General features: G+C 43.3%; 1 protein-coding gene across 1 annotated transcript in view; it reads left to right on the top strand.

The window, feature by feature from the left end:
- LOC124656532 (cytochrome P450 89A9-like) overlaps positions 1-12,131 on the top strand; it is a 36,950-nt gene that overhangs the window by 23,690 nt on the left and 1,129 nt on the right. The gene's annotated exons all lie outside the window — the stretch shown is intronic.

The raw sequence follows: 12,131 nt of genomic DNA, 5'->3' as shown, positions 1-12,131 counted from the left end.
AAAGCATCTTCCCAACTCAAATGGTGTGTTTTAATCTAGTGATCATCGGAACCCTAGCCTTAGTTTGGGCTTTCCCCATTTTCTTCACCCGATTTCTCTGTCTATTTTTAGACTTTCTAAATCACATTCTATAATTTTTTAAATAAAATCGCATTCTACAAATTTAACTAGTCAAATAATTCCTTCACCACAAACAAAGAGAATTCCTCTTCCCATAGAATTCAAGTTGACATGATATTCCAAACCTACATGAATCCTATTCCGATACTTTTTTATTCTAAAAATTAAAGGGGCCCTTGGATTTTGATATCTTCATGATAATTAATATGTAATTGATATTTTCACGATATTAATATTAAGATCTTTTAGATTTTCATATCTTCATGATATTAATATTAAGATCTTTTGGATTTTGATATCTTCACGAAATTAATATTAAGATCCCTTGGGTCTTGATACGTGGCCACAAGACTTAAAGTATCTCGAGCCCCGTTCCCCGCACAATGTCAGGCAAAAACGTCGAATCGGTAGATTAGGGGACACCGACGCGTGGTGCGGCGTTTGGAGCGCGTCCACTCCTAGCCGCGTCTCCCAAAGAAATATTTGAAAAACTTGAATTCAAACGATAATTAAAATATTCATTTAAATTTGATTCTGTTTTATAGAGTTTGAATGAACTTCATCTAAATTAACCTAATCCACCAGCGACCCGGTCGCTGAAATACTCGAATTCAAAGGATAATTAAAATATTTATTTAAATTTGATTTTTTGTTGAAACGAGGCAAAAGCTTTGCCTATCCTTGATATAGGAGAAAAGAGTTCGCCCGAGTTTTATGATGAAAACTAGCCGAAAAACCCTTACAACACGACACCACACGCCAGCGCTCCACACGGGTCGACGACCAACCAGGTCGACACCACACCTCAACGCAACAAGCGGAGGCGAAAGACCGGAGCCACCGCTCCAACTACCACGCCGCCCCCGAGGCCGCGCTCCACCTGGCCAAAGACGAACTCGCCTCCGCCGAAACCACCAAAACACTCTGCAAGACCCTCTGTCCGGTGGAGGTCCAAAGCGAGGTCCCAAGAGGCAAAGCGACACAAGAGCGCCGCCCACGTCCCATCCCGCGAGGGATCTAGGGTTTCCCCCGGAGAGCCCGGGCAGAGATCAAGAAACACCCGCTTCGACGACGCCTTCAAGAAGGATGCGGCGCCCACGGGCGTCACCGTCGTCAGTCCAGGCCAGCCGCCAAGACAAAGATTTCGCCCAGCGAAGAGTCTCAAAACCTCGCGCCCGCCAACAAGGACCGGCACAAACCACCACCTACACCCGCCGCAAAGGGACCCCCGGAGAGCTGTCGCACGCACCCCGCCACGCAGCCTCGAACGCTCGTCATCTTGCAGCAACCTCAAGGCCAACCACTAGTTGTCGATGTGTAGCTCCCCCGGCACCAATAGCCAGAAGCCACCGGAGCACCGCCAAAGAGCACCGTGGGTGCCGCCGGAACGCCACATAGAAGGGGCGCTGACCAACACCTACACGGGGCTCGAGGACGAACGCCGAAGCCCGACCGTCGCGACGCCCACGTAGCCACCGCGGCCTCCGTACTGCCGAGGAAACTGGGGCCGTCGCCCCGGAGCGCCCTCACCCTGCTCCTCCTCCCATGGACTTCCCGCGCCTGCCCTGGCCACCACACGCCGGCGACGGCACGCCTCCACCGTGCCACGCCTCAGGCCGCCCCGCCTCTAGCAGGCCAGCTCGACTCAGATCCAGATCAGCCGCGCGTGATACATCTCCGACGTATCGATAATTTCTTATGTTCCATGCCACATTATTGATGATATCTACATGTTTTATGCATACTTTATGTTGTATTTATGCATTTTCCGGCACTAACCTATTAACAAGATGCCGAAGAGCCAGTTGTTGTTTTCTGCTGTTTTTGGTTTCAGAAATCCTAGTAAGGAAATATTCTCGGAATTGGACGAAATCAACGCCTAGGGGCCTATTTTGCCACGAAGCATCCAGAAGACCGAAGAGAAGACGGAGTGGGGCCACGGGGCGCCGCCACACTAGGGCGGCGCGGCCCAGGGGGGGCCGCGCGGCCCTAGTGTGTGGGGCCCCCGTGACCCCTCCGAGGCTGCCCTTCCGCCTACGTAAGTCTTCATCGCGAAACCCCCAGTACCGAGAGCCACGATACGGAAAACCTTCCAGAGACGCCGCCGCCGCCAATCCCATCTCGGGGGATTCAGGAGATCGCCTCCGGCACCCCGCCGGAGAGGGGAATCATCTCCCGGAGGACTCTTCACCGCCATGGTCGCCTCCGGAGTGATGAGTGATTAGTTCACCCCTGGACTATGGGTCCATAGCAAGTAGCTAGATGGTCGTCTTCTCCTTATGTGCTTCATTGTCGGATCTTGTGAGCTGCCTAACATGATCAAGATCATCTATCTGTAATGCTATATGTTGTGTTTGTCGGGATCCGATGGATAGAGAATACTATGTTATGTTGATTATCAATCTATTACCTATGTGTTGTTTATGATCTTGCATGCTCTTCATTATTAGTAGAGGCTCTGGCCAAGTTTTTACTCTTAACTCCAAGAGGGAGTATTTATGCTCGATAGTGGGTTCATGCCTCCATTAAATCTGGGACAGTGTGACGAAAAGTTCTAAGGTTGTGGATGTGTTGTTGCCACTAGGGATAAAACATTGATGCTATGTCCAAGGATGTAGTTATTGATTACATTACGCACCATACTTAATGCAATTATCTGTTGTTTGCAACTTAATACTGGAAGGGGTTCGGATGATAACCTGAAGGTGGACTTTTTAGGCATAATGCATGCTGGATAGCGGTCTATGTACTTTGTCGTAATGCCCAATTAAATCTCACAATATTCATCATATCATGTATGTGCATGGTCATGCCCTCTCTATTTGTCAATTGCTCGAATGTAATTTGTTCACCCAACATGCTATTTATCTTATGGGAGAGACATCTCTAGTGAACTGTGGACCCCGGTCCATTCTTTTACATTGAATACAATCTACTGCAATACTTGTTCTACTGTTTTCTGCAAACAATCATCATCCACACTATACATCTAATCCTTTGTTACAGCAAGCCGGTGAGATTGACAACCTCATCTGTTTCGTTGGGGCAAAGTACTTTGGTTGTGTTGTGCAGGTTCCACGTTGGCGCCGGAATCCCTGGTGTTGCGTCGCACTACATCCCGCCGCCATCAACCTTCAACGTGCTTATTAGCTCCTACTGGTTCGATAAACCTTGGTTTCTTACTGAGGGAAAACTTGCCGCTGTACGCATCACACCTTTCTCTTGGGGTTCCCAACGGACGCGTGGTGTACACGTATCAAGCCACTTTTCTGGCGCCGTTGCCGGGGAGATCAAGACACGCTGCAAGGGGAGTCTCCACAATACAATCTCTTTACTTTGTTTTTGTCTTGCTTTATTTTATTTACTACTTTGTTTGCTTCATTATATCAAAACACAAAAAAATTAGTTGCTAGTTTTACTTTATTTACTGTCTTGCACTCTATATCAAAAACACAAAAAAATTAGTTACTTGCATTTACTTTATCTAGTTTGCTTTATTTACTACTGCTAAAATGGCTACTCCTGAAAATACTAAGTTGTGTGACTTCACAACCACAAAAAATAATGATTTCTTATGCACACCTATTGCTCCACCTGCTACTACAGCAGAATTCTTTGAAATTAAACCTGCTTTACTAAATCTTGTTATGAGCAAGCGGTTATCCATAACACGTTCAATAATTTTCATAGGTATTTTATATGGTATTACTTCCTCACCTGGCGCCTCATCCACTACCGTTGCAGTAGTAGTAGATTTCCCAAATAAAAATTGAAGAGAAGATCTCTCCATAATGACTTATAGCAAGCAAGTAGAAATAAAATCAGCACAAACGAGTAAAGGTTTTCCTTACCAATTCCACTTACCAATAGCGCTTCACTCCCCGAGCAACGGCGCCAGAAAATAGTCTTGATGACCCACAAGTATAGGGGGTGTATCGCAGTATCTTCGATAAGTAAGAATGTCGATCCCAACGAGGAGCAGATGGTGTTGACAAGCAGTTTTGATGAAGGATTCACTGTAAATGCTCACAGACAAGTATTCAGGGGGTTTTGATGTAACAGATGAACAAAGTACAAGTAAGTAAAATGCGAGAGAAATAATTGCAGCGAGTGGCCCAATCCTTTTTAGCACAAAGGAAAAGCCGGTTTGTTTACTTATAATGACCAAACGTTCTCGAGGACACACGGGATTTTAGTCTAGTGCTTTCGCTACATACAGACTGATTAATCTTCATTGTTTTGATAAGTGTTGTGTGGGTGAACCTATGCTAATGTACCGCCCTTCCTAGGACTAATACATACTTGTGATTATACCCCTTGCAAGCATCCGCAACTACAAGAAAGTAATTAAGATAAATCTAACCACGGCCTTAAACTCGAGATCCTCGCGATCCCTCCCGCATCGATATACCAACGGGGCTTAGGTTTCGTCACTCCGGCAACCCCGCAATTGGCAAACGAATACAAGATGCATTCCCCTAGGCCCATAAAGGTGAAGTGTCGTGTAGTCGACGTTCACACGACACCACTAGAAGAATGACACCACAACTTAAATATCATAACATTGAATATTACTCAACCATAGTTCACTACTAACATTTAGACTTCACCCATGTCCTCAAGAACTAAACGAACTACTCACGAGACATCATATGGAACATGATCAGAGGTGATATGATGATGAATAACAATCTGAACATAAACCTTGGTTCAATGGTTTCACTCAATAGCATCAATAACAAGTAGAAATCGAGTACGGGAGAGTTTCCCCTATCAAACAATCAAGATCAAACCCAAATTGCTACAGCGGTGACGATGTCCAGCGGTGGAGACGGCGGTGATGATGGTGGAGATGATGATGATGGTGATGGAGATGATGTCCAGCTCGATGGCGGTGACGATGGCGTCGATTTCCCCCTCCGAGAGGGAATTTCCCTGGCGGAATCCTGCCCGCCGGAGAGCTCTTTTCTCTCTGGTGTTCTCTGCCCCGCAGAGGCGGTTGTCACCCTTCGTGAGGATCCCTCTGTGGCTTAGGTTTTCGGGACGAAGAGTTTCGCGAAGAAAAGGAGGCGAAAGGGGCTGTGGGGCCCCCACACCACAAGGTGGCGCGGCCAGGCCATGGGCCGCGCCGCCCTATGGTCTGGGCCCACCTTGAGTCCAGCTGGCTCCCCCTTCTGGCTTCCTTCGTCATCTGGAAAAATAGGATTTTTGGTGAAATTTCCTTCCACAGCTTGATCTTCCGAAATATTGCATCCCGACGGTGCTTTTTCCAGCTAGTAATCCTCGGCTCCGGTGCGCGATCTCCAAATAATCATGAAACATGCAAAATAGATGAAATAACATAAGTATTGTGTCCCAATATGAAATATATCAATGAATAACAACAAATTATGATATAAAATAGTGATGCAAATTGGACGTATCAACTCCCCCCAAGCTTAGACTTCGCTTGTCCCCAAGCAAAACTGCACTCGGTAAACAGGACCACATGTTTATGGAGTGAAGAGTCGATAAATAAAATACGGACAAGAAGCATCATATTCATTCACACAAGACATTATAGTAAACAACTTCCTCATATAACTCAACTTGAAACAAGTATAAGGTAATCACAAATAAAGGTGCATAAGAAATCATAATTGGTGATGGCAAACTTTGTTCTTGGTCAGAGAACATTTAACAAATTATACTTATCTATTGAGCAGCGCTCTCATATTAAAAGCTTATGGTAAACTTGCATACTCAATCATATTAATCATTGATGACTTTCAAAGTTGTATTCATTCAGGTAAAACTTGTACTAAACAAGGAAGAGTAAAGACATGATGAAGCAAATCACAATATAATAGTTTGATCACAACAACTCAAATGCTTGCTTGAGATGGAGGGAAATAGGTTTACCGACTCAACATAAAGTAAAAGACAGGCCCTTCGCAGAGGAAGCATGGATTAAATCATGTGCTAGAGCTTTTTCAGTTTTGAAATCATATAAAGAGAATAAAAGTAAAGTTTTGAGAGGTGTTTGTCGTTGTCAACGATCGGTAAGCGAGTACTTTAACCCCTTGCCAAACATACCTCCAAAGAGCGGCTCCCATGAAGGACGTTATCTCTACCAGCAAGGTAGATCATCCCTCTTCTCTTTTGTTTACACATGTATTTTAGTTTATTTAAGGATGACACTCCCCCCAACCTTTGCTTACACAAGCCATGGCTAACCCCGAATCCTCGGGTGCCTTCCAACAATCTCATACCATGGAGGAGTGTCTATTGCAAAATTAAGTTGCTTACTGATGAATCAAAGCAAAACATGTGAAGAGAATTATTAATGAAAGTTGATTAAATGGGGCTGGGAACCCCGTTGCCAGCTCTTATTGCAAAATTATAGGATAAGTGGATGAAGCCACTAGTCCATTAGTGGAGGCTGCCTAACAAGATCGAAAGATAAAACACCACATACTTCCTCATGAGCTATAAAACATTGACACAAATAAGAAGTAATAAATTTTGAATTGTTTAAAGGTAGCACATGAAGTATTTACTTGGAATGGCGAGAAAATACCATGCGATAGGTAGATATGGTGGACACAAATGGCATAGGTTTGGGTTCAGGTTTGGATGCACGAGAAGTGTTCCCTCTCAGTACGGGTCTTTGGCTAGCAAGGTTAATTAGCAAGCATAAGAGTTGAGGGAAACAAACAAATATACATGTGATAAAAACAATCATGCATCTCACTTGTAAGCACAAACAGTTTTAACTTCAGAATACTAAGCTAAGAACTGATAAGAAAGATAATAACATCTTCTACATGTATTTCCTCTATTCTTCTAAAACTCAAAGTGTTGTTACTATTGACCATTGCTAAGTTTGCCAAAACCAAATAGATTTACTCAATGCTCCCAAAGTGGTACCAATACTAAAATCGAGATCAATCATATAGTAGAAATTGCAAACTAAAATAAGGTGTGCAATATGTAAATGATAAGACTTCTCATTAATATTCCATAACGATAACTCACACCAAGGGATATATAGACAAACTAAAGGAGAGATACTTCCACACTGCAACCCATCTTATAAGATAACTTCCCTACTCATGATATGACACTACTTGATAGTAAAAAGTAAAAGGTAGTGATGAGGTGATACCGCGGCACTCCCCCAAGCTTGGAACAAACCAAGGGGATGCCAATACCGATGATGAATTACTCCTTTGGCGATGGTGGTGATGAGTTCCTCCCGCGCTTCTTACAGATCTCCTTCCAACTTCAACTTCTCGGCTTGGCAATTCTGCACTAAGACTCGAAGAGATTCATTGTTATCTGAAGTTGGCGGTGGCGATCTTGTGACGGGTATCGAATAATATTCCAGCAATCTATGGAGTCGGTAATTCTCCTCCTGGAGTATCTCCACTTCTCTTCTTAGAGCCCGATATTGATCACAAAACTCATCGGTAGTCCGTAGAACTTCTTCCAGTGCAGGGAAAGAGACAAGACCAAGAGTTGGTGGTAAGGGTCCCTGCGAGTTATGAGAGAAAGAACGTCGAGTGTCAACAGATCCCACCAAGATTTGCTTACTCCCAACAGCTTGTTGCTCTTGTTTTGACGACATCCTTTTCACTTCTTCCTTCGAAACCCCCTTGCCCTTGTTGTCGGAGGCCATGGTGCTCTAGATCAAAGACAAATCCTGGCAGAAACAGCTCGAAACAAAACACGTCGAGAAAACGATATACGGACCTCCAGGGGTCCGGGGGATTATATAATAAAAAAATTCAGAACAAACGGAAAGTACCAGGTCGAACCAGAGTCGGAGAGGGGCGACGAGGCGGTGTCCTCATAGGTCGTCGCGGCCAGGCTGGGGCCTGCGCCGGCCTATGGGGGCACGCCCTCGTGCGTCCTTTCCACTCCGTTTCGATCTCGTAATTTTTCATATTTTCCAAAAACAGCAAAAATATTGTTCGGAAAGTAAATTGCGAACTTTTCATTACCAATACTGTTACCTATTCAAAGTCGAGTTCTGGCGGACTGTCAATTTGTCCTTTGATGAAAGCCTCCGGTGTTTCCACTTGAATAATATCAATATCAACATTATAAGAATCACCCGAGATATAATGCTTGAGTTTTTGCCCATTCACCACTTGCGTAGCATTGCCTTGGGGAGAGCTAATTTTAATTGCTCCTGAACGATACACCTCCTCAACAACATATGGTCCTTCCCATTTCGAGAGTAATTTCCCTGCAAAGAGTCTGAGACGAGACCGATACAATAGGACTTTATCCCCAATATTGAACTCTCTTTTGATGATCCTTCTATCATGCCATTTCTTAACTTTCTCTTTAAAGAGTTTAGCATTTTCATAAGCTTCACTTCTCCATTCATCTAGAGAACTTAATTGCAGCAACCTCTTATTACCGGCAAGTTTAGGATCTTTATTTAATTCTCTAACAGCCCAATAAGCTTTGTGCTCTAGTTCTAAAGGTAAATGACAAGCTTTTCCATAAACCATTTTATAAGGTGACATTCCCATGGGGTTTTTATAAGCAGTTCTATAAGCCCATAGTGCATCCTTCAATTTACTAGCCCAATTCTTTCTAGATTTATTAACGGTCTTTCCCAAAATAGATTTAATTTCTCTATTTGATAATTCTACTTGACCACTAGTTTGAGGGTGATAAGCGAAGCAATTCTATGATTAATACCATACCTAGCAAGAGTTTTTCTAAAACCTCCATGAATAAAATGAGAACCTCCATCGACCATAATATATCTAGGAACTCCAAATCTAGGAAAAATAATATCTAAAAGCATTTTTAAAGAAGTTTCACCATCAGCACTTTTTGTGGGTATAGCTTCTACCCATTTAGTAACATAATCAACAGCAACAAGTATATGAGTGTTACCTTCGAAGAGGGAAAAGGTCCCATGAAGTCAAATCCCCAACAATCAAATGGTTCAATAACAAGAGTATAATTCATAGGCATTTCATTGCGTCTGGAGATATTACCAACCCTTTGACATTCATCACAAGATAAAATAAACTTCCTTGCATCTTTGATGAGAGTTGGCCAATAAAAACCTGATTGTAGAACCTTTTGTGCGGTTCTTTCTCCCGCGTGATGTCCTCCATAAGCACTACCATGACATTTACTCAATATCTCTTGTTGTTCATATTCGGGAACACACCTTCGCAGAATACCATCCACTCCTTCTTTATATAAGTGTGGGTCATCCCAGAAATAATGCCTCAAGTCATAAAAGAATTTCCTCCTCTCGCGCGAGCTGAAAAGGTTGGAGGCAAGTACTTGGAAACAATAAAGTTAGCATAATCAAGCATACCAAGGACCTGTCTCGCGAGCTCACCTTTATTACAGCCAATTGTTCATTTGGAAAACTATCATTAACAGGAACAGGATCATAAGCAATATTTTCCAATCTAGACAAATTATCAAAGAACAGGATTATCAAGACCTTTCTTATCTACAATATGTAAATCAAATTCTTGCAAAAGAAGTACCCATCTAATAAGCCTCGGCTTAGCATCTTTCTTTGTCATAAGGTATCTAATTGCAAGCATGATCGAAGTATGAATCGTAACTTTTGAATCAATAATATATGATCTAAACTTATCACAAGCAAAGACTACAGCTAACAATTCTTTTTCGGTTGTAGCATAATTTCTTTGAGCAAACTTGATGTCTACGTTCCCCTCCTTTCCGTAGACGATGTTGGGCCTCCAAGTGCGGAGGTTTGTAGAACAGACAGCAAGTTTCCCTTAAGTGGATACCCAAGGTTTATCGAACTCGTGGAGGAAGAGGTCAAAGATATCCCTCTCATGCAACCCCGCAACCACAAAGCAAGAAGTCTCTTGTGTCCCCAACACACCTAATAGGTGCACTAGTTCGGCGAAGAGATAGTGAAATACAGGTGGTATAAATAAGTATGAGTAGTAGTAACGGTGCCGTAAAAGTGCTTGCCGGCGTGTAGTTGATGGTGGTAATATTGCAGCAAGTAGTAACACAAAGAAACAAGAAACAAGCAAGTAGTAACTCAGCGAGTATTTAGGAACAAGGCCTAGGGATTAGACTTTCACTAGTGGACACTCTCAACATTGATCACATAACAGAACAGATAAATGCATACTCTACACTTTTGTTGGATGAAGAACACATTGCGTAGGATTACACGAATCCTCAATGCCGGAGTTAACAAGCTCCACAATAATGCTCATATTTTAGTAACCTTTAGTGTAAGATAGATCAACAGACTAAACCAAGTACTAGCATAGCATGCACACCGTAACCTTCATGCATATGTAGGAGGAATAGATCACATCAATACCATCATAATGATAATTAACTCCACAATCTACAAGAGATCATGATCATAGCCTACGACAAGAACCACACGGTGCACACACTAGTCACCTTTACACACGTGCAGGAGGAATAGAACTACTTTAATAACATCACTAGAGTAGCACATAGATAGTAGTGATACAAACTCATATGAATCTCAATGAGATCATTGTATTGAAGTACATGGAAGAGAGATGAACCACATAGCTACCGGTACAGCCCCCGAGCCTCGATGGAGAACTACTCCCTCCTCATGGGAGCAGCAGCGGTGATGAAGATGGCGGTGGAGATGGCAGCGGTGTCGATGGAGAAGCCTTCCGGGGCATCTTCCCCGCTCCGGCAGTGGTGCCGGAACAGATCCTGTCCCCGTGCATCTTGGCTTCGCGATGGCGGCGGCTCGAGCGGTGTTTCGTGGGTTTCGTCAATTGTGTTCGGGTTTTCTGATCCAGGGGCTTCTTATAGGCGAAGAGGCGGCGCCGTGGGGTCGAAGGGCTGGCCAAACCCTAGGGGGCGCGCCCCCTAGGCCGCGCCAGGGTATGGTGTGGTGGGCCTGTGCCCCCCTCCGGTCCCTCTCGTGTGTTCTGGATGCTTCCGGGGATTCTAAGATCTTTGGCGTTGATTTCGTCCGATTCCGAGAATATTTCGTTACTAGGATTTCTGAAACCAAAAACAGCTGAAAACAGGAACTGGCACTTCGGCATCTTGTTAATAGGTTAGTTCCAGAAAATGCACGAATATGACATAAAGTGTGCATAAAACATGTAGATAACATCAATAATGTGGCATGGAACACAAGAAATTATCGATACGTTAGAGACGTATCAGCATCCCCAAGCTTAGTTCTCGCTCGTCCCGAGCAGGTAAAACGATAACAAAGATAATTTCCGGAGTGACATGCCATCATAATCTTGATCATACTATTTGTAAGGCATATGTAATGAATGCAAAGCGATCAAAACAATGTGTATGACATGAGTAAACAAGTGAATCATAAAGCAAAGACTTTTCATGAATAGCACTTCAAGACAAGCATCAATAAGTCTTGCATAAGAGTTAACTCATAAAGCAATAATTCAAAGTAAAGGTACTGAAACAACACAAAAGAAGATTAAGTTTCAGCGGTTGCTTTCAACTTGTAACATGTATATCTCATGGATAATTGTCAATGCAAAGCAATATAACAAATGCAATATGCAAATATGTAAGAATCAATGCACAGTTCACACAAGTGTTTGCTTCTTGAGGTGGAGAGAAATAGGTGAACTGACTCAACAATAAAAGTAAAAGAATGGTCCTTCAAAGAGGAAAGCATCGATTGCTATATTTGTGCTAGAGCTTTGATTTTGAAAACATAAAGAGAGCATAAAAGTAAAGTTTTGAGAGGTGTATGTTGTTGTCAACGAATGGTAGCGGGTACTCTAACTACCTCGCCAACCGGACTTCCAAGAGCGGCTCCCATGAATTATTTTATTTTTGGGTGGCACTCCTTCCAACCTTTCTTTCACAAACCATGGCTAACCGAATCCTCGGGTGCCTGCCAACAATCTCATACCATGAAGGAGTGCCTTTTTATTTTAGTTTTATTATGATGACACTCCTCCCAACCTTTGCTTACACAAGCCATGGCTAACCGAATCCTTCGGGTGCCGTCCAACAAT

The sequence above is a fragment of the Lolium rigidum genome, chromosome 5 (genome assembly GCF_022539505.1).
Source record: "Lolium rigidum isolate FL_2022 chromosome 5, APGP_CSIRO_Lrig_0.1, whole genome shotgun sequence".
Taxonomy (NCBI): domain Eukaryota; kingdom Viridiplantae; phylum Streptophyta; class Magnoliopsida; order Poales; family Poaceae; genus Lolium; species Lolium rigidum.
Note: the sequence above shows the minus strand (reverse complement) of the source record. Positions and strands in the feature narration are given on the sequence as shown.